Source organism: Lotus japonicus, chromosome 2, assembly GCF_012489685.1.
Source record: "Lotus japonicus ecotype B-129 chromosome 2, LjGifu_v1.2".
Lineage (NCBI taxonomy): Eukaryota > Viridiplantae > Streptophyta > Magnoliopsida > Fabales > Fabaceae > Lotus > Lotus japonicus.
In genome coordinates, this window is record NC_080042.1 from 32,587,441 (window position 1) to 32,609,511 (window position 22,071).

General features: G+C 39.9%; 1 long non-coding RNA gene across 1 annotated transcript; it reads left to right on the forward strand.

Annotated features, from left to right (window-relative positions):
- The first annotated feature begins 7,834 nt into the window (after positions 1-7,834).
- On the forward strand, positions 7,835-11,193 carry LOC130735350 (uncharacterized). The gene is made up of 3 exons (XR_009018407.1): positions 7,835-8,347; positions 9,171-9,248; positions 10,740-11,193. It is a non-coding gene; the product is annotated as an uncharacterized LOC130735350 (long non-coding RNA).
- Positions 11,194-22,071: the final 10,878 nt, after the last annotated feature.

Here is a 22,071-nt window from a genome sequence, read left to right on the forward strand (position 1 = left end):
ATTAGATTGCACTACCACCATTTCTATCCAACATTCACGATGTGTTTCATGTGTCGCAACTGAGGAAGTATATTGCGGATCCGATGCATGTTATCGAACTTGATGACCTCGAGTTGAAGGATGACTTGTCGTTCGAGACGCCGCCAATTAGCATTGGTGACACAAGGAATAAACAGTTGAGGGGAAAAGAGATTGTGTTGGTGAAAGTTAGATGGAACAAGGACACTGGTGATGCAACATGGGAGCTGAAGGAAAAGATTAAGGAACAGTATCCGGAACGTTTTGCTGAACCTTAAGTTTCGAGGACGAAACTTTCTTTTTGGAGGGTAGTAATGTGAGACCCAAGTTTTTAAGTTTGGAATAAATCGAATAAAATTCCTTTTCACGATTAATTTAATGTAACGTGAAAGGAAAACCTGAACAAGTGTTTATTGAATGGGATAAATTTGTGAAGGAGAAAGTTCAGGAAAAAGCTAAGGATTGTAACAAAGTCGATAAAAGTTATAGCACGATTAGTACTCGCTTAAACCTAGGACAAGAACCTTAGGGAAAGATTAATTCCACCCTTGGAACACTATGGGAATAAATTCCAAAGATCTTCAAGAGGAATATAAGACTTTCTCTTATTCCTTTCCATAACAAGCGTTTCGATACGAAACCCTGGAATGTACGAACGCCAAATTCCAATACTCGGAAGTTTGCCGAAACCGAAACCCTGGTAGTTCAGAAACCCTAAAATCAACGGACGATGAAGACTTTTTCTATTCGGAGATTCAAACGAAGATTCCACACACGTGTGCCCTTTTCTCTTGATGTTCTGAATCTTTCTTCAGAACAAAGTTTTCTCATCCGACATCAACTGCAAAAAGTAGTTTTTCGGGTAAACCGATTTACACCGACTTTTGATCGTTTGATTAAATTCCAAGAAACCTGTTTTGAGTTCTGGAATTCTGTCGCCAAAACCTATCTTAGAATTCTCCGAGGATTACGCAGGAAAAATCGGAATCGCGGAATTGTCATTTTTCCAAATTTTCCAAAAACTATAAATAGCGGGAAAATGAAAAAAATTTCAAAAAACTTACCCATTTCTTCCCTTGAACCCGCGAGCTTCCAAGAGAGGAGGAGGATTTTGATTTTCGCCAATTCTTGCCCGTTTGCTGCTCCGATCGTTGCTAATCGAAGACTTCGAGGTAGGATTACCATATCTCTCTTCTGATCGTCGTTTCTGTCGACTTCTTCTATGTCTTTCTGTGCTCAAAGTTTTGAGCTTTTTGTAAAACTTTCCAAATAAGCTGATTTAAGTGTCTAAACTTATTCCCTGCATGCTTCTGAGCGTGTTTAGCGGATTACATTTTGCCGAATGTCGCCGAAATGCCGCGGGAGCCATTTCTGGGTAAAGTTTCGTTCTTTACGTTAAAAATTCACGACTTAGCTTAGTGCTAGTAGGATTAGTTGTCATAAACGTCGTTGTTGACGTCCCCATCCAATTTGTTTTCCGAAAATCCAGTTTTGAAATTCTGAGCTGAAAATAATGACCAAAATACCCCTGCGACAATTTTTGATCCGAAAATTTTTCTTAGCTTAGAACCGTCTTAGTTACGGCTAATGATAACCTAGGAACCAAGTTTGATCGAAGAAAAATCGACCCACCTATTTATGAAAAGTGGCCGAGAGCTCCATCAAGGGGGGAGGAAATTTCGTTTTTCGAAAACTTGTCTTAACGCGTTAGATTGTCGTACTTCGGAGTTTGTAATGTTTCGTGTAATCCTAGTGCGTAGTGTTTGCTGAGTTTCTGACTCATTGTGCTTGATTTCTGTGAATTTGTCCTAAGGTTCGTTTGAAGAACTTTGTGAAGTTCAAGAGGAGGATTGTGAAGGAAACTTGGAAGAACACCCTGGAAAACCAACAGGTGAGGGCTACTCACTGAATAGTAGATAATGATTTTGGTGTCGACGAATTCGACTTGATTTACTGTTTATGCACTTGATTGTGTTTGACTGGGAAAAACGTTTTCTGAGGCTACGGCTGACAATTGATAATCTTTTATTGCTTGATTGTTGTTGAGGTTGATTCACATGCTAAATGCAACCTGGTTAATCTAGGATGTGTGATATTTTCCCTATATGCTAAGTGCTAAATGGTTACTCCTCAATGTGTTGATATATGTGCCATGACTGTTGGATTGTACTGTTTTGAATATGCAAGTACACATATATTTGTTATTCGGCAGAGTGAGGATAACGGGATGTTATGCCAGACTTTATTGTGAGTTTTTGAGGAAGTTTGATGGGACGGACCGAGGTTCGGACCCTTGATATTGTTTTGATGGATCGAGACCTTCTCTGGGAATTATTTGGGATCATGGGATCTTTTGAAACTTATAAGATTTGAGATAAAACTAAATGGGAGCTATTTCACAAGGAAAATTCATAAGACATTAAACAACCTCTAAACCTTTGATTAATGATTACAAATTCAATTAAGAGCTTAAGACATGAATATTAGTTTTTGGAAAATGAGAAGTGTCGCCGAGTCCAAGTTTGGGGAAACTTGATGAGTTTCCGAGTATGTTGATACTCTTTGCTCGAGAAGCAGTTTTGTTGTTCGACTATCTCAAGGATAAGTCAGGAAAATTAATAAGTTTATGAGTATGTTGATGCTCTTTCGCTCGATGAGCTGATTTGTTATTGGGCTATCTTGAAGATAAGCCGGGAAACGGGTAGTTTCCCAGTACATTGGTACTTTTTGCTCGCTGAGCAGTTTTTGACCATCGGATGGAGATGAGTCGGATGATTCGAGAAATCATCATGAGATATTTTTATAATTAATTGTCTTTTGTCGCAGAATCGACATTTACCTTAGGGTATTCTTTTTAGAGACAATTAGTTAGCTAGAACACGTGACGACGTGACGAGTGAGGTCGGAGACGTTGTTTGGCTAACCACTTGCATTCATGCACTCATTGAGGTTAATACACGGTGGGATGCCGGACCTCGTTGGATTTCAAAAATGGTCATAAGACCCGGATTTCCATGTAAGAACACTGCGGTGATTCTTGGTAGCAGACGGAAATGGCAGGCCTGCGGGTTTACTGCTGATCTGACTACACTTTGTTTGGTATAAGAGACACCCGAGCAGAAATGGTCCCACCGTGGCTGGTGTTAGGGCTGACTCGTTGGTGCCCATCCCTCCGGAATGAATCTTGTTCCTTTGCATATGCATTTCATGCACCATTCATGTTGATTTAGTTATTGGATGTGTTTGCTACTTGTTATTGTTGTTTTGAGACATGTTAATTGCTTGCAACCGTTATTTATTTATTTGGCAGGATATACAGTTTATAATGTTGTTATTCATAATTAAGCCTATGTGGCTACTACTTAATTTTTGCCTATTTGATGTACTATTATGTAATTCTTTGAGTTGACCCTTGCGCGTGCTACCTGTGTATGGGGGGCTATGTATGCTCTTTTTGTCAGATGATGTCGATGTCCGACTGGTTCGAGATGGTCGTCCCTACGGGGGGGACCAGATTTGAGTTGCTTGATACCGACACCCCGGGCTCTTGGGTGGTCGACCCCGCAGGTCACCGAGTCATTTACACGGGGCGAATAATGGAGGACCACGTGGACCGAATGGAGAACCTGACGCAAGGAGTCTTGAGACGCCACACGGTTAGCTTCAACCTACCACCAGGCGTGCATTGTGGCCCTGGAGTTGTGGTACCGCCACCTTCATCTGAGGACGAGGAGGACCCTTCAGAGGAGTTGCCTGTAGGAGGTGCTTCATCTAAGTCTAGCTCACCCACCGTCGCGGCTGCTGCTGGCTTGGGTTCGGGTACAGTACCCGTGGGACCCACTGCGAGGACCGATGCCGTCATTGACGTGATTGTCTTGGATTTAGATTCAGACGACGATCATGGTGACGCGTAGTTGGGAGTGGTGTGTAGTACTCCTATAGTCGGGATTAGGGTAGGAGTAGCGTCGTGGCTCTGATCTTCAGTTTTTCTCATTTTGGGGCAGGGTAGGTCCCCGACCTATAGCTTTTTGTGTGGTTCTCTTGACGGGAGTCACAGGGAGTTGGTCGGATTAGGAGGTCTTCGGGCTGTTTTGAGCTGACCTACTTTCTTTTGGAGGACTGTATATCAGAATACTTACCTTATATTTTGTGTTGTACATATTTGCCGTCAGGCACTACTTTCCGTCACTGGAGGTTACTCGTGACGTTGCTTACCGGTTACTGTGGGGAGTGTATATATATTGTATATTAGTCTTGTTTATGTTTCGTCGATACGTCTTTAAATTCGACAAGTCTTTCATTTATTTAAAACAAATATCGAAAAAAAAAATATTCACGTTTTTTTCCTCTTTTATTTTTCTTTTGGTTACTAAAGTGACGCCACCGAAATCGGGGTGTTACATGGATCCCGCAGTGGCACCTCTCAGGGCTCCTCCCCTCTGATGCTACCTCACTCGCAGTACTTCCCGTACCAGCATTGGGGATGGGCTCCGCCTCCTTGGGCCATGCCTCCGTGCCCATATCCTACCTCTCAGTGGACTCATCCGTCTGCTCCTCCTCGGCAACCCGGCATTTTGGGTCAGCGTCCTCAGGCTTATGCTGCTTCGGCATCACCTGTGCCCACTGACATTGCCACTGCCATGCACACCATGACACTTGCTCCCCCGGATGGCACCTGGTACTGAGAAGGCCACCGAGGTGGAGCTGATGAAAAATAGAAGGATGAATAGAGCAGGAATTGGGGGACCGATGAGGTCGAGCTCCCAAGACAACTTGGGAAAAGGAAAGTTTCAGATAAAGAAGCCTTATCAGCGCCCTATGGGGGAAGGTTTTACCCTAGGACAGTACAAACCAATGACCATTGCTCCTGAAGGTGCAGGGAATCAAGCCGGCAACAAAAATGTGACATGTTTCCGGTGTGGGAAGACTGGGCACTTTGCTGACAAGTGCTCAACAACTGGACCAAGATGCTTTAATTGCAACCGAGTGGGGCATCTAGCCGTGGATTGTAAGGTGCCCAAGAGGAAGCCATCTGTTAACACTGCAAGGGGAAAACACCCTGCTGCAAGAGGAAGGGTTTACACCATGGACGGTGAGGGAGCTGAGGGGTTTGCTAGAGGAGAGCGCAAGAACGATGGTAACCTTCTAACCATTCTTTCTTATTCTAGTATAATACGCTTCATTACTCTCGTAGCGCATGCAACACACCTAACTTACTTATACTGTTTGAGCTTTGACCTTATAGTTATTACACCTATTGAGACTTTATTTGACTTTACTCGTGTTTAAACTATAGAAGCACACGAGGTTTAGAATAACACGCCAAGCCTAGAGAGTAGTCTTGCACCGATGCGTTTAAAAGAAGCTAGAAGCTGAAGGATGAATCTCAGAGAGATTCCTTATGGATAGTATACGTATGATGTTGGGAGTGTGTAGTTCCGTAGCGGAATCGTTGAGGATTTAATATCAGGGTATTTGTGACTACTGGATGATAGGAACTCATTGACTGTTCTAGTGGGTTTTTCTAAATTTCCACCATAGATGTATTAGGCCTGATCAACTTAATATTGAGGGGGTGATATTCGGAATCACAGCTGGCTATGGACTTTGATAGAAGGATTGGTAATATTAACTTGATTCGATTGAAGATTAGTTGAGTCTGGGAGGAAAAGTTCTCATTAGGTATTAGTTTTCTTGCGAAGGAGTTATAGTTTTAAGAAATGGATATTCATTTAAGAAGTATTGAAGAATTAAAGGCCATTAGAGGTCCAAACTTGGAAAAGGTTTAGGTTTTAAGTCTATTAATTCTTGTCATAAGTGTGTAGGACTCGAAGTTTGTCATAATTTGATTGGGAGATTAAGAAGTTTATCGACGAGATGGGGATCAAGTTACAAAAAGGAAAGTGTTAGTATTAAGATGAATACTTGAAGTTATCATATTTGGACAAGTTGCTTAGAGTCTAAGAGTGAATGGAACTTTGTTATGGATTTCGATGATGCATGCTAGGGTTAGCAAGTGGATTTTACTAAGTTGAATGAGAATCCTAGGGCTAAGGTTGACCTAGTGAGCTGAGACTCATGTACGCTTAAGATATTTAGTGGTGTTAGCGGTTACGATAAGAGTTAAATCTCGGAAGGTTGGAGGATCGGATGATAAAATGTCTAGTTAAGTCCATGGAGGCATAATTGTGATTTGATCTTCTAGGGGATGAGTTCCGATTTGTGCGAAGTGTTAGGGATTTTAGATAAGTGTAAAGTGGTTGGTGAATAAGTGAGAGTTGATTTTATGGGTTAAGTGAGGAAAGTTTGAGAAAGGAGATGATAATAATAGATTGTTAGATGATAAGATGAAGATTAGCTTATAAGTTGTTGATAAATTGATGTTAAAGGGGATAGTTCGTCTAGGGGTTATAAAGCGATCGAGTTAAGTTTTGGATCATGAGTGAAGAATACGAGGACAAGTTGAACATTCACTCTGGAATGGCAGAGGTATACCGAGTTTAAGCAGAATTTCAGACGAACGAAAGTAAAGGAACAAGTGGTTAAGGCTGTGCGATTGCACGGAATGCCAACCAATATTATTTCCAACGGAGACCCGACGCAAGTGGTCGAGCCGGACAACATAGAGCTGAAAGATGATATGTCTTTTGAGACGCCGTCGGTAAGCATTGGGGCTAGAAGAGTGAAACAATCGAGGGGAAAGCAGAGTGCTTTAGTGAAAGTTATTTCGAACAAAGACACGGACGGTGCTATATGGGAGTTAGAGGAAAAGATCAAGGAATAATATCCGAAGCTTGTTACTGAGCCCTAAGTTTCGAGGACGAAACTTTCTTTTTGGAGGGTAGTATTGTGAGATCCAAAATTTCAGTTATAGAATTAATTAATTAAATCCCTATCCACGATTAGGTTTCGATGTATCGTGAAGGAAACCTGGACAAGTGTTTACTGAATTGAATAAATTTATGAAGGAGAAAGTTCAGGGAAAAACTAAGAATAGTATTAAGTCGATATAAGTTATAGCGCGAGTCTTATTCGCTTACGCCTAGGGCAAGAGCGTTAGTAAACGATTAATTTACCCTTAAGAGCACTATAGAAACTAATTCCAAAAATCTTCAGAGAAATGTTAGAAATTCTCTTAATCCTTTCTATGACAAGCGTTTCGATCCGAAACCCTAGAATGTACGAACGTCCGATTCCAATTCTCGGAAGTTTGCCGAAACTGAATCTCTGATAGCTCAAGAACCTTAAAATAAACTGTTGATGAAGACTTTTTCTATTCGGAGCTTCAAACGAAGATTCCACATGCGTACACCCATTTCTTTCGATGTTTCTAACATTTCTTCAGAAGGAAGTTTTCTCATCTGACATCAATTGTAAAAAGTAGTTTTGCGGCATATTTTGAAGCAGACTGCGTCCAAGCCATTTTCTCACTTAAATGAACCTGGAACAAGTATCGACATTTTATTGAGATATACTTAACTCGATGCATAATATGACAACTTCATATTTGTTCTAATCGTCTCACATATATTCTTTAGCTCAGTTTTTACTTATTTCTTTGTTATAGATCATTTTAATTTGCTCTAAATTTGCATTTTATTGTTTCATAGAGATCCTCATAATATTTGGTATAATAATATATCATCTCTATATTTTTCTCTTAAACTTTATGAGGTAAATCTTCCAGTGTCTAAATTAATCCATACCGGTTTACAAAATATCTTTACAAAATATCTCCCCTAAAATATCTATATCTCCATCCTTATCCTCGCTCACTCTCGACATCTCTCACCCACTCATTTACTCACTCTCCCATTCTGATTTCAGTTCACTCTCTTCACTCCCATCTTCTTCTTTTTCTTTCCCTTCCGGCAGAAACAATTCAACACCATATGGTACCATTACTCCTCCCTTTGGCAACACACACACACCATGTTCTTCCTATCACCAAGTTTCATTTATTTTCTCCTTCCTTCACGTCTTCCCTGCTGAAGATCACCACTAATTATTTTATCAAGTCAAGATGCACCACTTCTTCTCATCAATCAATTTAACAAAGCAACCACTTTTTCTTTCTCGGTAACACAATCATCATCTCATTACCAGCACCCATTTCTTCATCAAATATCACCACCATATTAATTTTCTACTAGCAAGAGTGCAAATGTGCCATTGCCTTGTCTACTTAATTAAATCAAGAAGAATCAGACTTGAGTTTTCACAATTGAAGAGGACAGGCCGAGAGCAAAGGGAGTAAGAGGATTCAAGCACAGTTTCTTCGTTTCTTGACAGATCGTCGCACTGACAGTTGCTACGCGTAGACCTCGAGGTATAGATGCTATTCCTTACTTCTGATCGTCAATTCTGTCGCTTTTCTCTATGTCTTTATGTGCTCAAAGTTTTGAGCTTTTTGTAAAACTGTCCAAATAACTTGATTTCAGTGTCTAAACTTATTGCCTACATGCCCAAGAGCATGAATATCCGGTCGTTTTATGCCGAATCTCGCCGAATCATCGCGGAGCTTCAATTCTGTGAAAATACCCATTTTCTGACCAAAGCTTCGTTCTTTGGATTAAAAACTCTCGACTGAGCTCAGTGTCAGTAGGATTAGTTGTTATAAATGTCGTTAGGAACACGCTCATCAAATTTATTTCTCAAAATTCCGACTTTGAGTTTTCGGGCTAAAAACACTGACCAAAATACCCGTGTTAGTTTTCGACCCGATAATTTTTCTGAGAGTTTCCCTGGCCTAGATATCGCCTAAGAATACCTAGGAATTAAATTAGATCGAAGAAAAAGTTCGGAAAACCCTATTTTGATAGTGGCCGAAACTTATTTGATATGGTACAGTGTCAAAAATAATTTTTTGGTCTGTAAGACCTGAGCTATAGCGTAGCTCTCTCCGTTGTCGAAATTTTGGCTCTGGTTTCGTGTCATTCTGAGTTCTATAGCTCGAGTTATGGACGTTTTAGCGAATAAAGTGTTTTTGTACAAAACTTGAATCGAGTCAAAACTCATCCATTCGGGGAAAGCCCTTCCATTCGTGCCTAAATGTTGTACTCTGAAGCTCCTTGAGCTTTGTCTAACGTTATTTAGTATTGTTTCGATTGTACCGACTTATTTTGCTTGATTTTTGCTTTGTTTGCTCTAAGGTTCGTTTGTGGAAACCTTGGACTTGACTGAGCAAGCTTGTGAGTGTGACTTACATTGTGATTCTGGAGGAACTAGAGGTAAGGGCAACTTACACTGCTAGCTAATGCTTTAGGCGTCGATAATTTCGACTTGCTTATTTATGTTTCTTTATCGCTTTGACTGGAGAAAATGTTTTGAGGCTTTGGTCGTGTGAAACTAATATGAGGCGTGTGTCTCCTTTTTCTGAGGGGCTTTGGCCGTTTACTGGTTTCCGTCTTACTGCTTCCTAGTGGATAGGATAGGATTATGTTTTACCGCAATTACTTGATTCACATGCCATACTTGCTAAGTGATTAAATGGTTAATCTTAGGCTATGTGAATACTTGTGCACATTATTTTGGAACATGCAATTATTATTGGAATATGCTGACCATATGGTGCAATTTATATCGTTTATTCGTGGTACCAAAATGTGAGGAATAACGGTTAGTTATGCCCCGTTGGTGGCGAATTCTTAAGGGTTTATCTCGACAAGACGAACTGAGGTTCAGACTCTTGTCTTCTTTTGTGGTTTCAAGACCTTCTCATGGGATTTTGGGGATATTGGGATCTTTTGAACTTATAGTTTTGGAAAGAAAATATTTTCATGAGAAATTCCATAATGCTTTAAACAACATTCAAACTCTTTTAATTAAATGTTAAGGATCTCAAATGAACTTCTAGGATTTGGATATTAGTTTTGGAAAATGAGAAGTGTCGCCGAATCGAAGTTTTGGGGAAGCTCATAAGTTTCTGAGTATGCTTATACTCTTTCGCTCGCTGAGCAGTTTTTGACCATCAAAATTTGATGAGTCAGGTGACTCAAGAAGTCATCAAGGGTGATTGCACTCTTTTTATAGTTATCTGCCTTTTGTCGCAGAATCGATATATACCTTCGGGTACAGTATATGCCTTCGGGTACAGTATATGCCTTCGGGTACAGTATACAGTATATGCCTTCGGGTACAGTATATGCCTTCGGGTACCTCGGGCATTCGATGGGGGATATGATCGACCGTAAGGTTAGGATCGACCTGTTGATGTCAGGCATAGCGGAGGGAAAAGTCGACCCACAGGGTTAGGACTGATCAGGCTATGTCAAGGTTGTAAGTGACACCCGAGGGTTATGGTCGACACAATGCCAGTGTTAGGACCGACTCGATCGTGCCCAGCCTACTTCTTCCGGAACCTTTTGAATTGACGTTGCATTGACATATCATGCACTCTAACTATATTTGTTGAGATCTTGATGATTTGATGTTGATAAACATCGTTATGTGTTTTGATGATTTAATGTTGATAAACATCGTTATGTGTTTTGATGATTGAATTGTATTAGAGATTTGATAACATGCTATGTATAAACCTTAGGGTAGACAATGTAGAACTTATATGTATACATACAACATATATATATATATATATATATATATATATATATACCCCTTATACTTTACCTGTTGTCTTGTATTCTCTATACTATATTCCGTAAGTTGACCCTTGCGCGTGCTACCTGTGTGTGGGGGGCTATGTATGCCCTTTTTGTCAGATGCCGTTGACGGAATGTTTCGTGATGCTTCGTCGTTCGGGGAGGACCCGGAGCGAAATGACTACTACTGAGCCTTCGGGGTGGACCCGGACTTCATGCAGGATCGGATGAGGGTCGATGTTAGGGGTGTAGTATATCGGGTGTCGTTGTCATAGCTCTGATTTTCATTTCTTATTTTGGGGCAGGGTAGGTCCCCGACTATTAGCTTTTTGTGTGGTTCTCTTCCATGAGGATCACAGGGAGTTTGTCGGACGTAGGAGGTCCTTTGGAGGCCGTTCTGGGCTGACTTACTTTCTTGGAGGACTGTATTTATAAGGTTATGACTTTGACTATGGGTCGCACTTATTTGCCTGCGGGCACCACTTTCAGTTACTTTCCGTCACTTGAGGACACTCGTGACGATGTTTTTAGTTGCAGCGAGGGCTGTACTTATATTGTATGTTAGTCGCTGTTAATCGCGATTGGGTTGAGTCTTTATTTCGACAAGTCTTTTTATTTAAACAAAATGAAAAAAAAAATACCTGCTTTTCCGCTTTACTTGATTTTTGGTTACTAAAGTGACGCCACCGAAATCGGGGTGTTACACGACCTATATCCAGTCACTCCCTCTTTTCCATTTGCTGGTCTAGCTCAGAGTCTCTGGCACAGCCGCCTTGGTCATCCCAGTCCTTCTGATTTGTAGTCTCTTCGTAGTAATAAGTTCATTAATTATGAGCATTTGAATTCTAGCACCGTTTGTGAGTCTTGTGTGTTGGGCAAACATATTTGGTTGCCCTTTGTTTCTTCTAGTAATGTAACTGTGATGCCTTTTGACATTTTACACAGTGATCTATGGACTTCGCCTGTTTTATCTTCCGCCGGTCATCGATATTATGTTTTATTCTTGGATGATTTTACAGATTTCTTGTGGACATTTCCTTTAAGTCATAAATCTCAATTTTTTGAAATGTTCACTTCTCTTTCAAATCAAATCCGCACGCACTTTTCTCAAACTGTAAAATGTCTTCAATGTGATAATGGGCGAGAATTTGACAATAAATCTTTTCATGATTATTGTACTGCTAATGGTCTTATTTTTCGCTTCTCCTGCCCACATACATCATCTCAAAATGGCAAGGCGGAGCGTAAAATACACACCATTAACAACATGATTCGCACTCTTCTCGCTCATGCGTCTGTTCCTCCGTCCTTTTGGCATCATGCCCTTCAAATGGCTACATATCTGCTTAATATCATTCCTCGAAAAACTCTGTCTAATCTCTCTCCCACTCAACTTCTGTATCATCGTGACCCGTCTTACACACATCTTCGCGTCTTTGGTTGTCTTTGTTACCCTTTGGTTCCCTCCACTACCATTAACAAGTTACAACCACGCTCCTCCCCGTGTGTCTTCCTAGGATACCCACTTCATCACCGAGGTTATAAGTGTTTTGATTTGTCGCACAGAAAGATCCTTATCTTCCGACATGTCATTTTTTATGAGACCCAATTTCTCTTTGCCACCATGACCACCCCTCCTCACTCCACATATGACTGCTTCTCAGATCCTATACATCCCTCTATCATTCACCAGTGGACTAGTCCATCCACCGTACCTGACTCTACCCCTACTCCTGTAGTGCCTCCCGTTGTGCCCACACAACAACTCCCCACGACCTCTTCCTCCTCCTCTGACTCCCTATCATCTTCCCCTCCTTCGCCCACTCAGCCTGTACCTCCTATCCGTACCATGGTCACTCGCAGAATGCGTGGTATCTACAAACCCAGAAGGCTCTTCAACCTTTCTGTAACCATTGATGATCCAACCATATCACCTCTTCCCAAAAACCCAAAGCTAGCTCTTTCAGACCCAAATTGGAAATCCGCAATGCAGTCTGAATTTGATGCTTTAATTAGAAATAAAACTTGGGATTTGGTTCCTCGTCCTAGTGATGTTAATATCATTCGCTGCATGTGGATTTTTCGTCATAAGACGAAAGCTGATGGTTGTTTTGAGCGTTATAAAGCTCGTCTTATAGGTGATGGCAGGTCACAAATTGCAGGTGTTGATTGTGATGAGACCTTTAGTCCTGTGGTGAAACCTGCGACCATTCGCACAGTTCTCACCATTGCCTTCTCCAGGTCTTGGCCCATTCACCAGTTAGATGTTCAAAATGCATTCCTCCATGGTGATCTGCATGAGACCGTCTACATGCATCAGACCCTGGGTTTCCGTGACCGTACTCATCCTGATTATGTGTGTCGCTTGCGGAAATATCTTTATGGCTTGAAGCAAGCACCTCGTGCTTGGTACCAGCGTTTTGCAGACTATGTCTCCACCATTGGGTTTCAGCATAGCACCTCTGATTACTCTCTTTTCATCTACAGACGAGGCCCTGACATGGCTTACCTCCTGCTTTATGTTGATGACATCATCCTCATCAGCTCCTCTCATGACCTTCGTAAATCTATCATGGCCCTTCTTGCCTCTGAGTTTGCTATGAAGGATTTGGGACCATTGAGCTATTTTCTGGGCATTGCTGTCACCAGACATGCAGGTGGACTTTTTCTCAGTTAGAGTACATATGCATGTGACATTATTGCTCGTGCCGGTATGGCATCGTGCAATCCTTCTGCCACTCCAGTTGACACCAAGCAGAAACTCAGTACTTCTGCTGGTACTCTGTGTGATGATCCTACTTTATATATGAGTCTTGCTAGGGCTTTGCAGTATCTTACATTCACCCGTCCTGACATCTCTTATGTCGTTCAGCAGGTGTGTCTTCACATGCATGCCCCCCGCATAGAGCATTTGTTTGCACTGAAGCGCATCCTACGCTATGTTCAGGGCACCTTACAGTTTGGCTTGCATCTCTATCCTTCTCCTATCGAGAAGCTTATTTCCTACACTGATGCAGATTGGGGTGGTTGTCCCGACACCCGTCGGTCTACTTCTGGTTACTGTGTATTTCTCGGCGACAATCTCATTTCCTGGTTGTCCAAGAGACAACCTACACTTTCCCGGTCCAGTGCTGAGGCTGAGTATCGAGGCATGGCTAATGTGGTTTCCGAATCATGTTGGCTACGCAACCTGCTTTTGGAGCTTCACTTTCCTCTTTCTCAGGCTACCTTAGTCTACTGTGATAATGTTAGTGCTATCTACTTATCCGGCAATCCTGTCCAGCATCAGCGCACTAAACACATTGAGATGGACATTCACTTTGTTCGAGAGAAGGTCACCCGTGGTCAGGCACGCATCATTCATGTTCCTTCTCATCACTAGATTGCAAACATCTTCACTAAAGGCCTCCCTCGAGTTCTCTTTGATGATTTTCGGTCCAGTCTCAGCGTCAGTGAACCTCCCGCTTCGACTGCGAGGGTGTGATAGAATAGAAAATATTCTTCCTGTAATTATGTCTAATTTCTTGTAATTGTATTTATTCCTAGGTTGACTTTACCTGTATATATACTCTTGCTATTGATGAATGAAAGGCACCAAATTATTTCCATACTCTTCCACTCTTACAAAAAGTAATGAATGATATGGTCCCTTTTCCTCTACTGCAATATCCTTCTTCGTTGGCGCTTCTCTGTGTTCTGATTGCTCTCAGTATTTTTCTCTAACAGTGTGGCAAGATATGTTGAATAAATCTTGCAAGCTTTTGTTCCTTAAATATTGTAGATGGTACCATGCGTCGCCTCTTCCCCTTTTTCATGTTTGAAATAAGGATTTATCTATTTAGTTGTCCATAGTTGAAAATGTCATAATTTCTATATAAACTATCATTTAAAATAAATAAAAGACTTACAAATTAGTTTGAGTTACACGAACCAATTGAATCAAGTTGGGCAACAAAGCAGTGACGATAAAACAACAACAATGAAGTTGTGACGACGAGCCTCCAAGCGTCGATTAAGCGACTCTTCTTAGAGTGGTCATTCAAACAACATTGACATGCTCAACAATTAAAACTTATGAAGGCTAATCCTAATAACTTTAAATACTTAAATTGAAATTGGATATTTACTCATTTACTAGTTTCCTAGGTAACTTTTAAACTTTTATTTTACAAAGGCCTTACCTTTTAACTAATTCGCCAAAAAATCCCGCCGCTTTTTTATTTCAGGAAAAATATGAAAATTATAGCTTCAATTATTACATGTAAATAATCTATTAGGGCACCTAATTTGAATATCAAACCCAGCGATATATATCACTGTACCAGATTCGCAAAAAAAATTCTGTTGGTATATATAAATAAATGTGTGCACGATTAGTCTATTTTTAAACTATTCAATATATTTCATTCTTATTTAAAATTGTGGATGTTATGAAATATATGGATGCCCATCAGAGTTAAGAGTCAATGGGCCAGACCCACATGTATACTTGTTCAACACTCCAAACCTAATAATATAAATACAAGGGAGTCTGCACATAGCAGAGTATCTCCATCACACTATTTCTCTATCTCTTGTTCCTCTCTTCTCCTACCTTATTCACTTGCTTACTCTTTATTCATAACACGTTATCAGCACGATAGTTCTCTTCAGAATTTCTAAGTTATTTCATTTTTTCTTTCAGGCATGTAAGAATAGCAGAGTAAGTATCACTTCTAGAGTAAGTACTACATCCATGTGGAAGGTTATAATTTTAAACTCTTTTTTTCTTCCTCCTTCTTCTCCTTCTTCTTTGAATCATTTATCTATGAATCCAAAAGTACCAATTTTTGCATAGCCTTACAATCCAGAAGCATTGTAATTGAATTATTTTGCATGAATCAAGAAGATTCATAGCCTTACGGTCCATAAGTACCGTAATTGATTATCTAAAATATGAATCCGGAAGATTCATTGGAAAAAATATATGAATCCTGAAGATTCATAACCTACGAGTCTGGAAGTACCGTAGTTGATTATCTAAAATATGAATCCTGAAGATTCATTGGAAAAATATATGAATCCTGAAGATTCATAACCTACGAGTCTGGAAGTACCGTAGTTGATTATCTAAAATATGAATCCTGAAGATTCATTGGAAAAATATATGAATCCTGAAGATTCATAACCTACGAGTCTGGAAGTATCGTAGTAGAATTTTTTAAATATGATTCCTGAAGATCATATCCGAATGGTATTGAGATATATTCTCTCTGAGTTATGTGTCCAGAAGTACCATAGCATGAATACACAAAGAACTTCTTGGAGAACAAGACGTTTAAGAGAAATTACTCTATGATTTAGTTGACTTGATCATTCTTCATTCCTTCCTTGATGGGAATGGAATATTATTGAATCTTACCACCAGAAGTGGAAGAGAAAAAGAAAGGTCATGAGATATATCATAACGGGAAGTGATCAAGAAAAGATTCATAAAATATACTATATTTAAAATGGATAAATTGAATTGACTACTTTTTATATAATTTGTTACATGAATCCTTTTATCATAATTGATTAAGTTAAATTGTAATACCTTATCTTTTAATTTAAATAGATCACGGTTGTTTTCTTTTAATGTCAATGTCAAATTACTTTTCCTATCTCCACAATAACAAGATAAAATCTTATATCTTATTTTTTTTTTTACGGGCAGATAAAATCTTAAATTTTTTTTTTTCATAAACAAAATCTTATACTTATATCATCATACTGTTTTTTTTTTATTGCTAATCAATTTAAATCCAAATTAGATATAAAGAGATTATCATGAGTTGTATACTGTTTTTGTTTGTAAAATAAATGAATAAAACAATTCTTGGTCCGTGTTATTTCAATATAGTAGTTTTCTTTTGGCTTAAAAGCAACTTTGGTCCCCCACGATTACCTTTTGCGTGCTAGTAGTCCCCCACAAAATTTAATTGCACTTTAGAACCCTGACTATTAGCTCCGTTAGCAACTTTAGTTTTCCATCTAAAATCCGTCAAAAATCTAACGATTCTCTCTCCTGTGGCACCTGACTAATGACGTGGCTGACAAATTGGAGAGAGAAAGGGCCACTCAAGTCATCACGTGCAAGTCACGTGACTCCATCACCTGCCTTCACCCTAAATTGAACCCTAGGGGCCAAAATTGCCCCAATCTGAAAAAAGAAGCAGTGTTCATTCTCCATTGACGGAGGCAACGAGGTTTCAAGGCGATCCCTGCGAGAAGCACGACGACAATCGAAATGGCAAGGAAGAGGACTCCAAAGAAGAGAACCTCGAAGAAGGATAACCCAACGAAGTTGCAGAACGATAATGGTAGTGGTCTCAGCGAAAATCGAAGTCAACCGGAACCGGAGGTGGTCCCTGAGAGAAGCACGACGGTGTTCCTTGAGAGAAGCACAACGGTGGTCCCTCAGAGGAGCACGGCTAATCTTTTTGCTTTATGGGACACTCTTCCTACAAACCATGTGGCTATGTAAGTATTTTATTCCCCTCTCTGACCTCAATGTCGTTGAATCTGTGGTTGTTGTGCACTTTCATTATAGATTATTACTTTTTTTGTCATGTTGTGATGTTGGTTGTTGTGAATATTGTCTATTGCTTTCTTTGGTTTCAGACCTACTGTGCCTCATAAGCCTGATATTAATGTATTCCATGGGGGCAAAATGACCTTTAACCCAACCGACCCATATGTGAACGGGGATTGTAAGGTACTCCAAGACTGGGATATGGATGAGATTTCATCAATTGAGTTGGGTAACCTTGTGAAGAATTTGGGGTATCCCAACTTTAAAGGGTTGTGGTATAAGCACCCTACTATTGTTGGGTCAAGTGGGATGAGACCACTCAATTGTGATGCTGACATTAGGTGCTTCTTGGAAGATGTGAAAGGACAAACTAAAGTGGACATATTTGTTGACCACATTGAAACTGTACAAAGCAACAAGGTTGTCATTGATGAAGTGGTTGTAGAGCCTGAAGTGGAAATTGTGAGGGAGGAGAGTGTGGTAGAGCCTGAGAGTGAAGTTGTGACTGGAAACCAGAAAAATAAAGTTACAAAGGAAGTTGAGAGAAGAGGATCTGGAAGAGTTGAAAATGAAGAGTCTGAATCTGATGAAAGCTATTTTCCAGATGAGGAGGAAGAATTAGAAACATTGTCTGATGTATCACTAGATGACACTGATTATCCAGAGAATTGGGATTGGACAACTGTGTTACCAGCTGAGTCACTTGTTGGGGTTGCAGTTGCTGTTCCAGATCCTACATTTGAAGGGGAGCAATTGCAGGAGAATCAGAGGAATATAGTTCCAGTTTCTGTTGCTGACTTCACTGATGAAGATGGTGACTCAGAGGACATAGATAGTCCATCTGAGAGTGAAGGTGAAGGGGAAGGCCTCAACCAGAGGTTCCCCAAGTTTAAGGGTGTTGAGGAAGGTGAGCCTGTTGTGTTTAAGCTTGGTCAAATTTTCAATTCAAAGGATGTTTTCAAGACTGCTGTGAAAGAGTTTGCTCTAGAACAGAAGAAGGATTTGAAGATCGACAAAAATGACAAGAAGAGATGTGTAGCGATATGTCAGAAGGGTTGTCCGTTTAACTTGAGGATTAGTAAAACCCCCACTAGACCCTACTGCAACTTGTTAGTTTTACTCCTGACCATACTTGTTATAGGACTTCTACAAACAGGCAAGCAAGGAGACTATGGCTGGCAAGGAAATTTATGCCTATTTTGAGGCACACACCTGATATGAAAGTGTATGGTTTGGTTGAGGAGGCTAGGACAAGGTGGGGAATTCTCATCAGCAGACATAAGGCATATAGAGCAAAAGTCAAAGCTATTGAGATGATTCAGGGTGCATGCACTGATCAATACACACATTTGAGGAATTATGCTGCTGAGTTGGTGAGGAGCAACCCTGGGAGCAGTGTTATAATCAAGAGCACATTGGGTGTGCATGGTCCAGTATTTCAAAGGATTTATGTTTGTGGACACTGCTTACAGGTATTGGATCATTGTTCATTTATTGCATATAAGTTGAAAGCTTTTGTCCATCATGCATGAAATATATTAACTATGACTCTTGGTTAAATTATGCAGGAAATCAACATTCCTTTCAACCTACTCATACCTAATACTCCCTAACAATGGACCTAAATTGTGGCCTGAAGTCGATGCTTTGCCATTGAACCCTCCATATGTTAGAAGACAGCCAGGAAGGCCTAAGAAGGCTAGAAGAAAGACAAATGATGAACCAAAGAACCCAAACACTCTTAGGAGACATCATAATACTGTCAAGTGCAAAAGGTGTGGAGAGTATGGCCACAATAGGAGGACTTGTAAGGGGAAAGCTTTAGCTGAGAGGACCATTCCAACTGGGGGAAACAAGGTATAGACCAATAGAAGGACTTTCATTATGTCTAACACTTTCATTATGATAAACTCTTTCATGTTGTCTTCTCTTGGTTGTATTTCAGGATAATACTGAAGCTCTGCAGCCTGAACAGAGGAAGAAGAGGCAGAGGCAGCTTAGCATCAATGAACCTGGCAGCAGCTCTCAGCAACCAGGGTCACAAGCAAACAGCCAGAGCATGCCTCCACCACCTACACTCAGCCTTCTCAGTCCCAGAGTGAGCAACCACAACCACAAAATGCAAGGAAGAAGATGAACACTGGAAAAGGAAAGGAGCAGATGGAGTAGGAACATGTGACACTTTTGTTGGATGGATTTTGAGGATGTAATAGGATAGTATCATTGTCTGGGCCTATGAGCCACTTTTGTTGTCATTTAAATATGAACAAGTTTAGTATTTAAGGTTCAGGATTATGTTCTGTTATAAGGTTCAGGATTTATGGCATTTGTGCCTCTTTTGTGACACTTTTGAGTTTAATCATGTGACACTTTGTACCTATTATGTTCTGTTATGAGGTTCAGGATTTATGGCATTTGTGGCTCTTTTGTTATCTTATGATGTTGACAATGGAATGGCCTATGTGCCTCTTTTGGTGTGTTCATGACAATTTAAGGGCCTATGAGCCTCTTTTGGTATCTTAATGACATATGTGCCTCTTTGGTAATGATGGAACTGGCTCCACTGCAATTGTAATGATCCAGTTCTGCTACATTTGTAATGAACCAGTTCCACTGCAATTGTAATGAACCAGTTCCAGGGCCTATGACCTATGGATTTTCCATTCAATTTATTTTCCATGATTCCATGAATATATATGTTTTAACTTTGAAGTAGGTCTCTCATTTATCAGTTTACATGGAGTTTAATCATATGGTGCAAGTATGAAAACTGAGAAGTTTTTTCATTAACAAACCTTTGTTTCATACAAATGCAACACTTTCATAGATTTAGAATGCAAGTACTTGCAGATTAAACCCTCTTTCAACTACATTCTTACATAACCCTCCTTCAACCCTCCTTTAACTACATTCTTACATAACCAATCAACAAGAAAATGAACATTACAGTGGAGATGATTGACAGCAACCCTAAACCCTTCATCAACATTATTTCTTTCTTCTTCATCTCTTCAATTTTCTTAATCAGTCCAGCAATAACCTTCTTATCCCTTGCACTACCCTCATCATCATGCCACTCAAAGAACTTGCAACACCTCTTGCCATAGACCTGTACGAATGGAAACATGTGAGCTTAAAGACACAAATTATAGAGGAAGAAGAACACGAAAAGGAACAGAAGAATACAAATTGGGTACCTCGTACAAGCCACACCCGTAGAACCTTCTACCAGGGTTCACTCCAGTCCAGGAAGTCACCAGCAGCGATTCAACACCGCAATCGCACATTTTGTTCGATCTCCTCTTTCTCTCAGACGCAGAAGATGAAGATGAGACTTGGCTGAATCCACCCATTAGTTCGAACCAGAATATTGATCTTCCTTCCACTATGCTAATAATCATTCAGGTTCTGGAACATTTTGCTACTTGTCGATGAATTGCAGAGGTCGAAAATGGCTTCTCCCCCCTTTTCTAGGGTTCCGGAATACAAGATGACCGTTGGGGAAGAAGGCAGGTGATGGAGTCACGTGACTTGCACGTGATGACTTGAGTGGCCCTTTCTCTCTCCAATTTGTCAGCCACGTCATTAGTCAGGTGCCACAGGAGAGAGAATCGTTAGATTTTTGACGGATTTTAGATGGAAAACTAAAGTTGCTAACGGAGCTAATAGTCAGGGTTCTAAAGTGCAATTAAATTTTGTGGGGGACTACTAGCACGCAAAAGGTAATCGTGGGGGACCAAAGTTGCTTTTAAGCCTTTTCTTTTTTTCTTTTTCAATTCGTTTTCATTATAGTAATCTATTTATTTACTTGAATACACATAGAAAAAAAATGTGTATGTGGATTATGCATATATTTTTAATTAGTACATAAATATTAAATTTTAAAGAATGAATTTTGGAATTCGTATAAATATTCATGAGATCATGAAGAAGTATTTTTATGAATAAAATTAGAAGTTTGTTATACAGTTATTTTTGTTATTCATTATAAACAATTTTGTTTACATATATTTTGACTTCTTCTTTCTCTTAAAATATTTAAACGAACTTAGCTATTTGAAATAAACAAAGGAAGAAGATCATATAGTTTTTTGTCAATATATTATAGTTCCTGAAGAACTATATCGTTACCATTATAAATGATCAAGTTGATGTAAGCTACTGAAGTAGCTATATTAAGGAATGATTGAGATATTCTCTGAAGCGAATATTTCAACAACATGACAAAAGTTAGAACGCATGGTTAATTGTCCCTGAAGGACATCCAATGGTATATTTGATACTGTTTCATGAAATGAAACTTTGTGGTGGCTCTCTAGAAGAAGCCTATGAAATTTCAAAGCAATATCCTAAAAGGGGACCATTGATGCTCTTGAATAGGTCCATTGATCAATAATCTTATATTTTTTCAAGAAATAACCCCAGATGTGGTTGCAATCCTAGAAGTGGTATTAGAATCAATGATTAATGTGACCATGATAATGACTCCTTGTCTCGGAAGTCTTCTTGACACAATTTGGTGGTCAGGCGACGTGTCCTATTGGCACGATGATGAAGTGAATTGTATTGCAATTGCTAATAGCTTATTGAGGGGGAGCATAATAATATGTTTGTGACTCAACCTTAGGGGGAGAATGTTGAGAATTGAAGTGTGAGTTATAGTCTCACGTTGGCGCATGATCTCATGCTTTCTACTCCCCTTATCCCCCTAAACTGGTATCAAAGCATGGAAAATAAGGAGCAGTATAAAAACTATTGTTAGATGTTGCTTGGATCAGTAGTAATCCAGACATGTAGAGATGTCAAACCTATTGTGTTTTCCATGCGATGAATATGAGTTAAAGGAAATTATGAGATGTAATAATCTTGTGACACAATTGTCATGTACACATATTCCTT